Here is a 17,077-nt window from a genome sequence, read left to right on the forward strand (position 1 = left end):
TACAGGGTCCCTGAACCTTATTTTGGGTTCTGCTTTTTACCCTTATTTACTAGGAAAGCATTTTTCTTCCCTAAGTTGCTGGACATCCGACTATTATGTTTATTATGTCTTTTTTCCACAGGTTCTCTTTAACTCCAATTGGGCGCAACTGAGCTTACTTATACAAACAACATTGATCGGTACATTACATCTTTATTTTTTGTATAATACACTCTAACATTTCATGTGAGTAAGGTGAGGATAATGTGCATATCATTGTCCTGAAGAAGGAGTCTTTGCACTCCGAAACATGTTGACACTTTGACATGGTTGATATACCCTAGTACGTATATTATCAACCTCACTTTGCACTTTTTTAATAATACCAGCCGGGGACATAATAAATAATTTTCCTCCTACGTGCCAGGTATTTTTTACTCACTTTTTTCACCTCACCTCACTAACTCACTTCTCTCCTTCAAACACACACCCTCACATAGTTCACTATCAAGTGCTCCTACGTAGTCGTTAGTTGTAGCACGCCGCATCCCGTAGAGGGGTGCGAAGGCCCCGATGATGAAGCATGACACCAAGGGGCCTGTTGGTGTGTGAGGGGCATTTAAACAACACTGTGTGCTCCCCATCACTTTAGGGATCACTTCCACTTTCTAAGTGGATTCCTCTTGTTTAATCATATTACCAAGGGAGACTGAATCCACTTGCTCTCTCTCTCCCCCCTCTTGGTTGTATTCAAGTAGCTTGGGACTTCCCATTATGTGGTTTGTGCTAGCAAGAATGAACAACACTAGTGTGTGTCTGTTGCCATATGTGTCAGTTGAATTGTGCGTCAGTCAGTGTGATCACTTGCAGAGCCGCTAGCGCTTCCAAGCTTTCAGGCTCTTCAAGCAGGTCTCTCCTTCTCACCTCCCTTCCCTCCGGTGGCTGCACCAGATGCTTTCTTCAATCACCGGCTCAGTTGTTGCTGTCATACCGGCAATGGTCATGGAGGTAATTTTAATGTGCATGGGTTAGGTGCTGGAGCTGTGTGCATGTGCCCTCTAGGCACTGTAACTGAGGTGAGTGTCTGGAAACGCGTGTGTGTGCTTGAACTGTAGGTGGGGTCATGCACTGGATGCATTCTGTAGAAATAAAAGACTGTGGACTAGATGTAGGCAATTCCCATTTACAGACTCTTAAATACCGAATTTTACCGATTCGGTATTTAAGAGTCTGTAAATGGGAAGGGAGCAGATGTAGGTAATTTTAAAATCTGAATTACCGAATCTGTAAAATTCGGTATTTGCCGATTCTGTAAATACAGAATCGGTATTTCCCATTGATTCCTATGGGCTTTGAAGCCCATAGAAATCAATGGGAAATACAGATTCTGTATTTACAGAATCGGTAAATACCGAATCCTGCAAGGGTGCAGGGGGTGTCACTTTGACACCCTCTAGCACCCCAAGTACAGGCTTGTGTGCCATGTGGCACACATACATGCACTAAGGGCATGTCTGTGTGTCACATTGCACAGGTGTGCATGCACAGATGTGCATGCACACCTGAATTCGGTATTTTACCACACAATAGGATTGTGTGGTAAAATACCGACTCTTAAGGGCCTGTGGCACTGTAAAGTGTGCCACCTACATTTGTAATAACAGAATCTGTATATTTACCGATTTGGGGCCAGATGTAGGTAAATATATTTTACCGACTCATAAATACCGAATTTTACCGATTCGGTATTTATGAATCGGTAAAATATAAGGAGGGAGATGTAGGTAAATCCAGATGTGGATTTACCGAATCTGTAAAAGTCGGTATTTACCGATTCGGTAAATACCGACCGGTAATGCCCATTCATTCCTATGGGCTTTGAAGCCCATAGGAATGAATGGGCATTACCGATTCGGTATTTACCGAATCGGTAAATACCGAATTTCACAAGGGTGCAGGGGGTGTCACTTTGACACCCTCTAGCACCCCCAAAACAGGTTCGGGTGCCATGTGGCAGGCATACCTGCCCTAAGGGCAGGTCTGCCTGTCATATGGCACAGGTGTGCATGCACACATGTGCATGCACACCGGAATCGGTATTTTACCATCAAATTGAATTTGATGGTAAAATATCGATTCTGTAAGGCTTGTGGGACTCAGAAGAGTCCCACCTACATCTCAAAATTACCGAATCGGTAAAAATACCGATTCGGTAATTTACAGAATCTGTAAATTTACAGATCGGTAAATTTACCGATTCTGCCCCCTACATCTCAAAATCCATTTACCGGTCGGTAACGGCCGAAATCGGCCGTCACCGACCGGTAAAAGCCTACCTACATCTGGCCCTTGGTAATTTACTGAATCTGTAATTTTACAGAATCGGTAAATATACAGATTCTGTAATTTTAAGTCCCCTACATCTGAAAACCCTAATACCGGTCGGAAACGGCCGAAATCGGCCTTTTCCGACCGGTATTAGGGCTCCTACATCTGGCCCTGAATGTGTTGTAATGCACGTGTGGTAACTGTTTATGCTAACACCTCGTTCCATTAAACAGCTGCAATACTTCTGTTGTTGGCCCTCAACCATGTCATTTGTACCTATATCAGTATACATTGTACTCTGAACATTGTACTTGGTTCTTGCTAAGACTGAGCATTGCTAAAGGCTGTGGTTTCTCCCTTACTGTCGCACCTAGTGAGGCAGCGTATGAGTGTTTCAATAACTGATGTAGGCTGTGATGACAAGCTGAAAACACATGATATCATAGGTTTGTGTGTGACACTACTGTTTGCTGCACCACAAAGAAGCCTGATAGGTGTTGTTATAGCGGAGTCTATTGATTTTTTTTATAACCAGACACGTTTCTGGTGCACTTAATGAGGTCCCTGTTTCTGATGCCAGTGTAATTATTGGACAGGCTACAAGATCTCTGCTTGTTTTGGGTGCAGAAAAAAAGAGGGCATGCAGCAATAGGGAACAAATACAATAGGTCTCGCTTTTTTGAGATTTTAAGCTATTAGCATTGTAAATGACAATGCCTTCTATTTATGTTTTAAAAACCAAAATATAAATAAAAGGCATTGTCATTTACAATGCCAATAGCTCAAACTCGCATAAATGTGAGACCTATTGCATTGCAAATGCTTGTTTCCAAAATAACCAAATTGCACTGCCATTCCTCTAACAGTGTCCATTAGGAGAAAACCCCTTTGACATCTCAGCAAGTTACCTGCTCCTGCCTTTGGACCACTGCTGACATACAAATTCAGCATGCCCGACAGGTTGGGCTAAGTTAATAGTGTTGGCTTACATGTGGAAAGACAAGCCAGGCCTACTGCTTTCTCAATGCTTGCTTTAATGGGTTACTACCAACTGATTCAATCCTGCAGGGTGATTTAAGACACTGAAAAAAATGCTTTGGAGACAAGCATAAGGGAAATGCAACCTAAAGTAGAGAAAATTGCTGCAGAAATGGAGGAATTTGCTTCAATCATGTTGATAAAACTTCCCCTTCAAAATTATAAGCTAGGATGTTAGGGGCAGACAGAGTGAAGTCATTAAAGACCTTGAGAATGATTGCACTAGTAGTCCCTCATTAGTGGAAAAAACACTATAGCTTCCAAACCAATCACAGTTAGAGGTCATGACACCAGCCCTACTCCTGACTCTGGGTCACTACTCTGATCCAAATAAGGCATGGCTGGCGAGTAAGAGAAGCCAACAGGCAGTGGTGAGGGGTGTCACAAGTTTAAGGAGGGAGCAAAAAGTAACCCAGATCAATGAACACCAGCACACCACCACCAACAGACATTGGTGATATACCTTTTACCCTCTCCTCTGCACACTAGGAACTTTGAAGAGAATAAGCCAGTAGAGGTGCAACAGAAAGGACAGCCTGGTGACGGAGCTCATGGCCTGAATTTAAGTGGGAATAAAAGGAAATCTGAAGTGAAATCTTGGTAATAGGTGAAAAGATATACTACAGAGAGATATGTGCTATGAAAATCCTCAAGATTGAGCCAAAACAACTGGCTAGATAAATATGAAGCCCTTCTAATGAACACCAACAGACTTGTGGAGAAGGATACATGGGCACCAACCCACAACCTCACTGAACTCCACAATAATGGAAGTCCTTTTACTGTATAAGACATAAAGACCGTGCTGTAACAAAAATAGATACAGTAAACAGTGAAATGAACTTATGAGGGACTGGACTGACTTTCGGAAAATAGACAGCAGAGCGGCTAAACTAGTGTGGGCTGGCTGACAGGAAAATGGAGGCAAAGTCCCTCTAGACATCAATTGAGACCATGAAAATTGGAAAAAAGTGATGCAAGGCAACCTAGATGATGCAGAAAGAAGATCAGGGAGAAACAATATCTTAGTATTCGGAGTCCAACAGGCAACAAAGAGCCAATATACAGAGCTATATGTTGTAAAACTGATTACAACAGTACAAAAACCCAGAGACTAATTTAATTACATACCTGTGAGAAGGGTGCAAGGATTGCCTATGCCCCTCCCTTGTCCGGATCTTTGCAAGAGCAATTATAGCCCTCCTGTTAAACATTTAAGACAGACATCCTACAGGTAGCAAGTATAATAAGAAGCCCTGTAACATATGAAATGACAACAAAACTGTTGCTCCCAGACTTTAAGCAGGTCAAACAGAAACAAAGGAGCAGCTTCAAAGATTGGAAAAAAACATCCAAGACAGCTACTACTTTTCGTTTCTTGTTAAAAATGTCCATTTTCTGATTAACCTTGCTTTTTCTTCAAACTTAACAAAGTGTATTCCGCTGCTGCTGGTGTGAAGTAGATTGTCTTAGATAACGACATTTTGACAAAGATGTGGTGAAAAGCATATTGTCCAGTTGGAGGTGGATCATTCTAAATTCAGCATACAAATGTGTAGAACGGGGGAGAGTTGGAGAAGGAATTACTTTAAATTTACTCAATACTTAAAAAAAATTCTAAAGGTGCATGAACAGCCAAACTTAGAGACCTAACCATGATAGTGATCATCAGAAAACTAGGAACGGAAGAAAAGTGGCAGGGAGGATACGTTACTTAATGTGGAACGTTTATGCTCTGAATCATACTGGACAAAATTAGTAGGGGGGTTAAAAATTGCTGGGTGTTTAAGCCAGAGGCATAATATAATTACAAGAAATATATTTACCAAGTAAAACAGTAACTTTATTGGGCTGGTAAAACAGCTCCTATGTCAAATCAGTGACACTTCTGGATCAAGAGGAGTAGTAATCTTAATTACAAGCTCCGCTGCCTTCTATGTGGAAAACACATGGACTGATACAAACTGCAGGTATATCACAGGAGTAGGCATATGGAAAGGTGAAAAGTTACTGATAGCGATGTATGCCCTCCCTCGGGATTACAAACCACAACACTAGTTACTCTTATCAAACTTATGGAGAATCTTTTATGTGTACTCTCATTATTAGGAGAGGACTGTAATCATGGTGATGGATAACACTTAAGACAGAGCACCAAGTAGACAAGGACGGACCTACGCTATTATGAAATTACATACCGTAACCCAAACCTTGGTTCTCCATGATATATGGAGTTGTCAGTCAGTCAAACCATCTTCATTTGGCAGTAAGCCATAAAAGCATAAAAAATATTTTGCATAGGGTTTTTATAATTAGGGCTCCCAGTTTCATGGTATTTATTTTTTTAACATTTCCGTCTGTGTTTATCCATATTTATTTTTTGGCCATTTTATCTGTATTTATCCATATTTATTTAGCGTTTTACGTAAAAATGAAGTTCTAAACTGTACATTTCAATATTTATTTAACTGATCAACAAGCACTCATACTTTGTTGTCTGTCTTGTTTTAGCTAATGTAGCTGCCAATTATTACATAAAAATACATCCACTGGTAAATATTAGGATTATACCACAAATGTTTGTTGACATGCCATTAATTGAAGAAATACAGTTATAGGAAACAAGGGAACCCAAAGGTAGTACACTAGGGACCTTGGGCGTTTAGCTTATTACAAAAAACAGTGGACCCTAGTAGTTTGGGTGATCAGGGTAAGAATAGACACAAACTGGAGTAGTATTTATGTCCTTTGTCCAGCCGGCAGGAATTTATTTGGAGATGCACACAATCAGAAAGTAATGTCAAGGGGGCACAGCCCGTGACCCACAGTGAACAAGACAAAACAACACATATAGGCAAGAACGAGTAAATCGGTCCGTATACTTATAATCAGTGATCAGACTTGATTGTAGTTTGAGTGACCATTGTACATAGTATTAAGCATGGGCGTAAAATCCATTCCACTCGTGGATTTTGCGGATTTTCGGCAAATTCGCAATCCCCGAACTCTCGCGAACTTGCCGAAAATTCGTAAATCCGTGCGAAGCGGATTTTTTGCTTGGTCGCACTTGCCAACTAGAATACTATACAATTTCGCGGGAGTAAACACTTGCGAACACGTAGATGCGGCGGGCAGACACAATCTCGCAATTGCGAGATTGCAAAATTTGCAATTTCGCACAAGAAATCCACCAGCAGGCAGCATAAACCTTGAAAATTATGATTTTTTATCAGAATAACTCCTCAGGTTGACATTTGCCTGCACTTTTTTTTTGCAAGGAGTCCATTTTGGGGGGGGGGAGGAAGGAAGTGCCCCACAGTCTCCAACTTCCTGTTCCTGTCCAGCAGGATCCTCCCAGTGCTTTCTTCATGTGCTGGTCACTTTGATTTGGATCTTGACCTGGAAGGATTACTTTTTGTGGATGCTGCTGGATATTTGGATTTTTGCAAAACTGAAAGCACTCAGCAGGTGCAAAAGTTCAATCGTATCATTAGTAACCATTCCCTGTAGTGCCTGGAAGGATTACTTTTTGTGGATGCTGCTGGATATTTGGATTTTTGCAAAACTGAAAGCACTCAGCAGGTGCAAAAGTTCAATCTTATCATTAGTAACCATTCCCTGTAGTGCTTCTTGAGGGGCCCCTTCAGAGTTCAGTTGCCTACTTGCAACTATTCTATGACCCTGCTCTCACCCTCACAGCAGGCTCAGAGAATAGCTACAAGTATACAACAAAGGTCCTGTTAAAAAAATTACACTGCAACAGAAAGCAATTACAGATAAGGAAGCAGGTGCCAGCCTGAAAATTCAAATTCAGTGACACATTAATCAGCCCCTAATTCATTCATGTCAGTTGAGGCAGGGCAAGTGTGCTTTTCCCCCCATAATCTACAGTGATGAACTAGAGGGTGGCATGGGTGAGCCAGAGGGTGGCATGGGTGAGCTAGAGGGGGGCCGTGGTGAAACAGAGGGTGGCAGTGGTGAAACAGAGGGTGCTGTGATGAACCAGATGTAGAAAAAACATGTTCGCGACCGTTGCTACCCGACAAGTAAGTTTGCGTTTGCAAACTGGTAAAAAACCCTTGCGAAATGGCAGAAACACTTGCGAACACAAAAAAAAAAGGAATCCGCAAAATTCGCGAGAATTCGCGGATTTTGCGGATTGCGAATCCGTAAATACGCAATTTCGCGGATTGCCAATTCGCAAAATCCGCCCATGCTAACATAGTATTCATATACATATGATCCTATTGTGTCGACGACGTTTCGATGCCGAAAAACAAGATACATGGCATCATCTTCAGGACAAATATATAAATCATGTTTGTCTTGGAATTATGAACAATTGCCTTTCATGCAAGACAGATCCTTAGGCGGGGAGGTAGTACAGGTCGAGAGAGGTGGATCAATTTGGACCAATGATAGCATGTATTTCAGATTATCCCCCTTTTGAGTCAATTAGACTGTCCAGATCACGGCTCGAGTTGTGCCGGTGGCAGAATCGCAGGACGCGGCATCTCTGGCGGGGATACCCGCCAGAGATACGCGTCCTGCGTCGTGATCTGGATGGTCTAATTGACTTAAATGCGGGATAATCTGAAATACACGCTATCATTGGTCCAAATCGATCCACCTCTCTCGACCTGTACTACCTCCCCGCCTAAGGATCTGTCTTGCATGAAAGGCAATTGTTTATAATTCCAAGACAAACATGATTTATATATTTGTCCTGAAGATGATGCCATTTATCTTGTTTTTTCCGCATCGAAACGTCGTCGACACAATAGGATCATATGTACTGAATATGCTTGTGAATACTATGTACAATGGTCACTCAAACTACAATCAAGTCTGTTCACTGATTATAAGTATACAGACCGATTTGCTCGTTCTTGCCTATACGTGTTGTTTTGTCTTGTTCACTGTGGGTCACAGGCTGTGCCCCCTTGACATTACTTTCTGATTGTCTGCATCTCCAAATAAATTCCTGTCTGGCTGGACAAAGGACATAAATACTATTCCAGTTTGTGTCTATTCTTACCCTGATCACCCAAACTACTAGGGCCCACTGTTTTTTGTAATTAATTTAAGAAATGTCATCCTGTTTTTTCATTTCCCACGCTGTCCAGCTGTTCAGCTTTGGGCTATAATTCATGAAGGACAGCACAGAGGCTCATCTAAAGAATCATACTTTTCTGTATTTATTCACTTTAAAAAATAAATGCAGACAAAAAACACATTGTTTTTTGTCTGTATTTATCTGTAAAAATCCGTAAAAAAGGAAAACAGGGAGCCTTAATTATAATTCAAGTAAAACATATTAAAGGAATCAATCACAGACGATAAACCAAAATCGTATGGAGCTGATCGAACATCACAACATATGGTTTCTTCTTCCGCTCCAGGACAAATTACAATAAAAATTTTGTGCAAGACCACAGGAATTAGTACGAGTCAATTATATATAAATAAGTCTGCAGAATGGTTGCCACCATAGAGGACCTCCTTATCTTGGTCCAATATTTAGTCCAAAGGGGAATTGATCAATTCACCCCCAAATCTGATTCTCAAGATGATTCTACATTTGTTTTGTCTCTGTCAGTAGTAGAGGAAAGTAAAACTGAGTAAATAGTAGATGCCCTGGAATAAGCATGCAGAAGGACGTGCCAGTAACTAGTGGGGGATGAGACAGAAGAAGAGAAAATAGGAATTGAGCATATGCACTGCAAAGTGCCATATATAAAATTCTAAATTTACTTTCAAAAGAAAGAGGAAAGTTAAAGAGGTTATGAGGTTGAGAAAATGATAAAAATATATCATAGTCAAAAAGTTGACGTACCATGATTAGACCTTTGGTTCTCCAGGACTTCCAATAAATAGGTTTATTCTTAACTACTATGAACCTATTATGCCAAATAGTAGAATTAATAAAGTTGTCAAGATCTGTGGGTGGGTGGGGAGTGAAGATTAAAGTCCAATATTTTGCAGGAGTATTTAAAAATATAAACAGGCGTAGAGAGAGATTATGGTTTGCGAGTGAAAGATAGGTATTCTTGAAAAGAGAAAGGAGAAAGAAAAGAATTTTCAATTCCAACCCATAAGGGACAATCTACTAAGGAATCGGAGAACCACCTAGAAGTTTGATGCAATAAAAATGCCTTGTAGGATTTTGGGAATTCTGGGAAACTTACTCCACCTTCCAACTTTGTACAAGTTAGTTTGAGCAAGGACATGCAAGATTGTTTGTAATTCCAGAGGAATGAGGCAAGGATAGAATGTTTCTTAAGGGGTATAAACAACAGGATATTATAGACAGTATAATGGGAGTTAACATCCTTTTAATGGTGTGAAGTCGGCCCTACCAGGAAAGATGTAGAGGATGCCATCTGCTAGTCAAAGTGGTTAACTTATGTATGCACGTTTTCGCGGATTAAAGAAATTGGAGTTGTAATAGACAGGGTAAACCTTAATCCTAGATATTAAATATGTTAAGGACTCCACATAAAGATGGATACTGAAAAACTATATTTAAAAGTACATTTAGTCAAGGGTAGTAATTCGTATTTCTCATTATTCAGTTTATACCCAGAAACCATGCTATATGAGCCTAGTTCTTGTAAAAAAAGCCAAAAGTGAAGAGTGAGGCTGGGAGAGAAACAATAAAATATCATCAGCGTATGCTCCCAATATAATCGGTAGTTTATTTAAATGAATTCATGGATATCTTGAGTCGGTCGCAACTTAGATAGAAAGGTTCTAATGCTAAGTTAAAAAGAAGAAGAGAAGGTGGACAACCTTGATAAACACCACTACCTAAAGTAAAATATGAAGAAGGACGGCAATTTGCAAAAATAGCTGCTCTTGGGGCTGTATAAAGGAAAGAAATAAGAGAGATAAGTTTTGGCATCAGAGACAAACCTTTTAATTGTGAGAAATATAAAAGGCCAAAAAACCTGATCAAATGCTCTTTCTTCGTCTAAATTAATTCCTGCAATAGCTTCCGACTTATGGGAAGATTTGGATAGAATATCGAAAATTAAATGAGCATTATCAGAAATATAATATCCTTTAACAAAACCTACTTACTCTTTACTAAGCAATCCAGAAAGGTAGGAATCAAGTCGCAGGGTTAGAGCTTTTGAAAATATTTTATAACCAGCATTGACCAGCATTGACCAGGGAAATAGGCCTGTAATTTTACAGTAATGAGGGTCCTTTCCCTCCTTAGGGAGAAGGCAAATGAAAGCATCCAAAAAGGAACCAAAAGATGTACATGAATGAGAAAAGGAAGTTATACGAGATTGTAATTTAAAGAGAATTACCTTAGCAAAATATGTGTAAAAATCAACAGTGAACCTGTCATAGCCTGGGGCTTTATCCTATTTAATTTGATTCAATTCAGTATGTAACTCAGTTTGTGACATTTCTAATTCCAATAATGTAAGGTCAATGTGAGTATCAGCGGACTTGTGAATAGTAGAAAGATAGTGAGAAATGTCTGAGTCAGCAGATATGTCCTCCGGCGTAAATGAAGACTTATAAAAATGTACGAATTCCTCTAAAACTTCAGAGTCTTTATACTTTGATAATTGGTGTTCATCAATTTTAAGAAAAATATTCATGAAAAATAAATCAAAGGAAGAGGTAAAGGTGGGATCTAAAAAGAGTGAATTGTTAAAATGCTATTTTCGAGGGATTTTGGATTTAACAAGTATAATTAGCAGAAGGGAAATAGGGTCATTATCAGATATCAGAAATGAACCAATATCAGCAGAGCATAAAGTTTGTGAAACATTATGATATGCAAAAAAGTTATCAATTTGTGACTAGGTCTGATGTGCAAGGGAGACGTAAGTGTACTCCCTCATGGTAGGATGGCACAGCCTCTAGGAATCTATTAATTTTCACTGCTTAATTGTCTGGACAAAATGTTTGTGAGCTTTATTTGGTACAAAGGAAACTGTGGAGTTACGGTCAATAAAAGGATCTACAATCTGGTTAAAATCACCTGCAATGACAAATTGTCATTGGGATCATTTGCAAGTTGTTGATTGATGCAAGACCAAAAGTGGGAGTCATTAGCGATGGGAGCGTAAACATTGAACAAAGAGACTGGAACCTTCCCAACCGACAACGTCGTAAAAAGCCATCTACCTATATCATCAGATTCCTGGGAGACCAACTGAGTACTAAGTGATTTATGAGATAAGGTGATAACCCCATTCCTTTCACCAGCCCCTGTGGAAAATAATACTTTCCCCACTTGACCTCTTTTCATTTTTAAGGACTCATGTTATGGAAGGTGTGACTCTTGAATTACAGCTATACTGGCACCAATCTGAGATAAATGAGATAAAATACATTGTCTCTTATAGGGGAGTTTAAACCTCTGACATTATAAGAAATGATTTTCAACAACATAAAAAGTTTTCATGGAAAAGAAAACCAAACAACCCAGACTAAACATACAAGAAATGAAATACAAACCATGAAAACTAGTATAAAAAGAATAACTGTAAAAAGAAGAAAAGGGAGATAGAGAATAGAAAAGGGTAGAGAAGTAAGAAAACACAATGAGGAAGTAAGTGCAAAAGATGATATAGGAGGAAAAAAGATCCACACAGGAAAAGAAAGAACAGTAATAAGAGAGCAAAGAAAGAGTAAAACATACCTATAGAGAGGGATTCCAAAAAGGACGGTGGGATGAAATCACATGGAACAGGTGGCACACTGAGAATCCAGAGGAAAGGCAAAGGAGGAGCACAGCATACATTACATAAGACGAGGAAGATCATAAATAAGGAAAAATTATATCTACAAGAAAAGTAAAGGAGTTTTAGCATTTAATAATGTTGATGGCAACTCTGAAAAAAAAAACATGAATTATCAACATAAAGTAAAAATATAAATATCCTGTTATTGAACCGAAGACCACAGAGGGAGTACATGAATGGAAAACAGTTAAAATGCAGACACTCCTGAGGTATTGATATTTTCTATCCTGCAAGCATTAATGAAACTCCTTAATTTGACACGATCCTCGTACGACGTGCTTTTTTTTAAGAGACCTTGAAGAGGCAGGGGTGTAACAGGCCAACCCAAAACAAGCTCTGAGAGAACGAAGATCTGGCCTCATATTAAGAAAGTCTCTTTGTTAATCAGCGTTAGTCTTTGCATAGTCCAAGGGAAAAAATAGAAGATTACCTAACCATGAAATATGTTTCAATGACTTGACCACTGCCAGGACTTAAAGAAGGTCAGTATATTACAAAAAGTACATAATGACTCCCTTCAGCTTGTGCGAACCGGAAACAGTCACTGACTGACGACCTAATCTATGGGTGCGTTTCATACTGAGAAGAGTTCCTTCTGGCATATTGAGAAGTTTAGGAAGAAAGGATTTAAAAAGGTGATGGGCTCTGGACCTTCAGAGTCCTCAGGCAGACCATAAAGACGAAGATTCTTCCTCCTATTTCTGTTTTTGAGGTTCTGGGCCTGTTGCTGAAGAAATGAGACCTGGGCTTGAAGGACATTAACTTTGTTATTAGTGGATACGAAAGATTAAGTCTTTCCTCCATCCGAGTCCATCTATCAGTAAGATGCTGTAATTTAGCATTTGTCTCCTCCATAAAGAACCCCAAGGCACGTATTTCCTACAGTTGAAGATCCAGAGAGGCAACTTGAGGAGACTTCGTAGGATATAAGGGATCTTTTTTCAAATGCTTAGTACTAGCTTTCCCAGTAGCAGGTATGGCAGGCGCCCCACTAGAACTTGATGAGGGACTTCCCCTATGCTCAGAAACCATAGAATGGTCCATACTTGGGAATTTGGAAAAAAGTGTGGAGTTTTCAAATAAACCATGAGCAGGGTGCGTCAATGACGGTTTCGCCTTTTTAAAACGTCCCATAGAGATAATGAAATAAAAGAGGAGGATAAGCAGACTCACTTGTACTGCCAATAACCTGTACTCCTGAACACAAATAGACAGTGCATCAATATACATCAGGAAGAATTAGGAAAATGCACAAACAATAGTCAATCATAAAAAAGGATTCGCCACAATTCCAATTCCAGGTGTCATGCAGTACAATTCAAATGAAAAAGCAGAAATGGTGCAGGACTTGAAGATCAAGGAAGCAAGGTTAAAAAGGAAGCCAACCCCCCCCAAAAAAAACATAGTGAATAAAGAGCAGTGCTTCCACAGCTGATAAAGCACTGCATCATAGAAACGACGGCATGCTCTTTCAGGGTACTTAAAAATAATGAAAGCAAGCAGAGCGGTAAAAAAATAGAGGAAAAACTAACCCAAGGAGCTGAGCATTCTTCAAGGATGATTTGTTTTTGCCATCTGGTGCACAAAATCGTGGCGGCTCTGTGAGGAGAGCCGGATCTTAAGGCGAAATGAAGCTCTGCATCTTACTGTGGAGTCGCGTCTCGGAATGCCGTGTCCAATATCTCTAATGCCTCCTCATGCGAACACAGGAGTCCCTCAGCAAGGTACCCGCCGCAACAGTGCTGGAATACTGCACCAATCCAAGGACAGCGACTCAGACTGTGACTGTGTAGTTGAGGAGGAAGTAGACAGTGGTTTAATTTATTTTTTAACTTAAATTTACCTATAAGGTCATTTGTCGAATCCCCCGACACCCTATCCCACCCTGCCTCTCTCACCTCTGCCGGCCATGCCTGATAGTATGGTTAAAAACCTAAATTCCCATCAGATTCCTCCGATTGTGTGTTTTCACGTCATATAATTGTGCTTTTTTTTTACAAGAGGGGTGTTGACTCAATTATTTTTATCATCTTTTAAATTATTCTTTACTCAATAATATGTTCTTTATATTTGTGGCTGAATCGAATTATGTTAGGGTTATGGCTTGCATCCACATTAGCTCCAGGAGGACTGAAGTGCTGAGGTCAGCTAAACTATTCAACACTCCTTCAGTAGAGTCAGGGAGCAGCAGGGAGACAAACAGAAAAGCAGTCCTTCCAGAAAAGCAGTCCAGTTGAGTTCTTTAAGCAGCACAGCAGTCCTTTTGACAGAGCTCCAGTTCAAGATCCAGAAGTGTCTGATTTTAAGGGGTCAGAGACCTAGTATTTATACCCAAAAGTACCTGTGACATATGGGGCGACTCAAAGCAGCTCTCTGAAGTGCAAAATGATCCCTTTTAACCCAGTCCTGTCCGCCAGGTTATCTGTGGGGGGCTAAATCAGTTCTTTGTATGTAGACAGGACACTACCTATTGAAGTGTAAGTGGCAGCCCCTCCCATTTCTTCCTTCCTAGGAAGACCCACCAGAATGCAGATGAGTGCTCAGAATGCAGATGAGTCTCACCTTCCTGTGCTGGTGGCTGTCTAGAGGAAATGCACAAAATGTAGCTGTCATCCAACCCAGACATCTACTGGAGACAGGCTGTGAGGCACAAAAGAGCAAGGAACTGCACATGCTGAACTACTAGTTGGGTAGGCCTCACAGTAGTAAAAAAATGAAATAGGTTGTTTGTCACTACCAGGACGTGCAAAATATAAAAATACATGTCCGACATTTTACTTACTTGGCACTCTGTCCTTAGGGATACTTAGGGCGTACCTTAGGGATGACTTATACGTAGTAAAAAGGGAGTTTAAGGTCTGGGAAGTGGTTTTAAATCCTAGGTCAAAGTTGCAGTAAAATGCACACATAGGCATTGCAGTGGCAGGCCTGAGACAGGTTTGAAAGGCTGCTGCTGTGGATGTCACAATCAGTGCTGCAGCCCAATAGTAGCATTTGAAGTACAGGCCCTGGGTATATGGTTTCCACTTTAAAAGAGACTTTCAAGTACAACAAATATGTCAATCATGTATACACCAATGTTGTCATGTTTAAGGGTGAAGCACATGAACTTTTACACTGGTTGGCAGTGGTAAAGTGCTCTGAATCCTAAGGCCAACAAGTAGATACAGCAAAATGTATAGTGTAAGACCACTCTAAGGATGCCAGGTCCATCATGCCCAAAAAGGCCATATAGGCGTTCATCAGTCTGAGGTGTCAGTCTGAATGCCCTTGTGTTTTTGAAGTCTGAGTATCTAGTATATTTTGAGAAATTATTATCTATTTTCTGTTACTAGATGTTTTCAGAATTCCTTTCATAATTGTACAGTCTTTGAAATATCACCTTGCTCATATATCCTATTTATTTTCCTCCATAGCCTGGAGAACTCAGCACTCTGTCAAAGTACCAGTGCGACAAATTCTAGACACTCTTTTTAAAATGTGCTTGATCAAAATTGTAAAACATATTGATAAAGTACAGTTTCTATATTGTGTTTTTGATGGAGTCTAACCTTTTGAGCATGTTGGATATATTGAGATGAAGTCCCTCCAGCTTCTTTGTTTGTGGCATCCATTGCCTTTTCTTCTTGACTTGAACTGTCTGAACTGGATGTCTTCAAGGTAGGGCACGTTGCACAATCATAAAAATTACTTCACACTAGAGAGTTATAGGCTAAGACAAAAACTATTTTATAGGTGACAATGTCAAAATAAGGCTTTTCAAAATATCAGAAGGGTTTATTTTGCTATGTGTCTGCTGGAGGTTTTGGCTTGCACCAGCTCAGTACAGTGTTTCAAGAGATTCCTTATGAGTGGTACAAGTCGGCACCACAACCTGAATTCTCTTTATTTCATTGTTTCAGCTAAAAAGCCATGCACGAAATACACAAAACACACTGCAGTGATAAAAGGGTTAACATAAATTGTCACACTAAAAACATCAAGGAGTCTGTAGGAACATTTTGGGGAGTATCACCACTATTTTCATTTGTTTTAGGGTTGTTTTTTCGTGATTTGACATGCTGTTACGATGTATGCAGCTATGGGTCAAAAAATACTCTCTAGGCTTATTCATTGACATAGCACCACTTCATTATTGCAGCAGCTAATTCATGCTTACTGAACACCGGAAAGATCAGCGCCCTTGTCACTGCTGTAGAGTTTGTGTAGAGAAGAACAACAGAGTGGTAACTTTTTTCTAGTTCTCCTCAGTCACAGTTGCAGTGTCCAGTTATTTCATATCTGAAAGCCATTTCATGGTGATAGCAAGCACCGCTAAAAGCAAATTGCAACAAGTACTTTTGTGGCCAGTGTGGAATTTTGCGAAACAACCTATGAAATAATAAGATGGTTCACAAAACTGTGAATCATAGTGAGCTAACATCCCTCATTAATATTCATGAGATTTGTCATAAACTTTGCCTTACTATATTTGGTGGCCATCCCAGTTATGATGTCCTGCCAGTGTCAGAAGACTATCATATTTGTGATCACTTTTTAAATATATATTATTTTTTTTAACGCAGCCCACTTTCCTTTACTTACATGTTTCTTAAAGGAAATGATGCAGCTTTAAAAAAAAATCACATTTGAGAACAGATCAGAACCAATGCCTCCTCCTTCTGTGGTCACCTGGCACAGTTCCCAAAGGGAAGCTGTCAAACAGGAGTAGCGTCACCTTTGTAAATGGGTTACCATAAGACCTGGGTGGAGTTCGCAGAGTTCTGTTATGCAGAACTCTGTGAAGTGACATAAATCTCTGCCGTACTACATGGAGTTTTGTAAGTGGTGGAGTGAGGTAGGTCATGCTGCCTGTGCTGATTTTTAATGCCGGGCATTTCCTGTGCTGCAAAATCTGCACGAATGGCACCACACAACGCACAAGAGACCGCAGCTTCTTTCTGCCACTCTAGTAGATAGTC

This window comes from Lissotriton helveticus, chromosome 4_1 (genome assembly GCF_964261635.1).
Source record: "Lissotriton helveticus chromosome 4_1, aLisHel1.1, whole genome shotgun sequence".
NCBI lineage: Eukaryota > Metazoa > Chordata > Amphibia > Caudata > Salamandridae > Lissotriton > Lissotriton helveticus.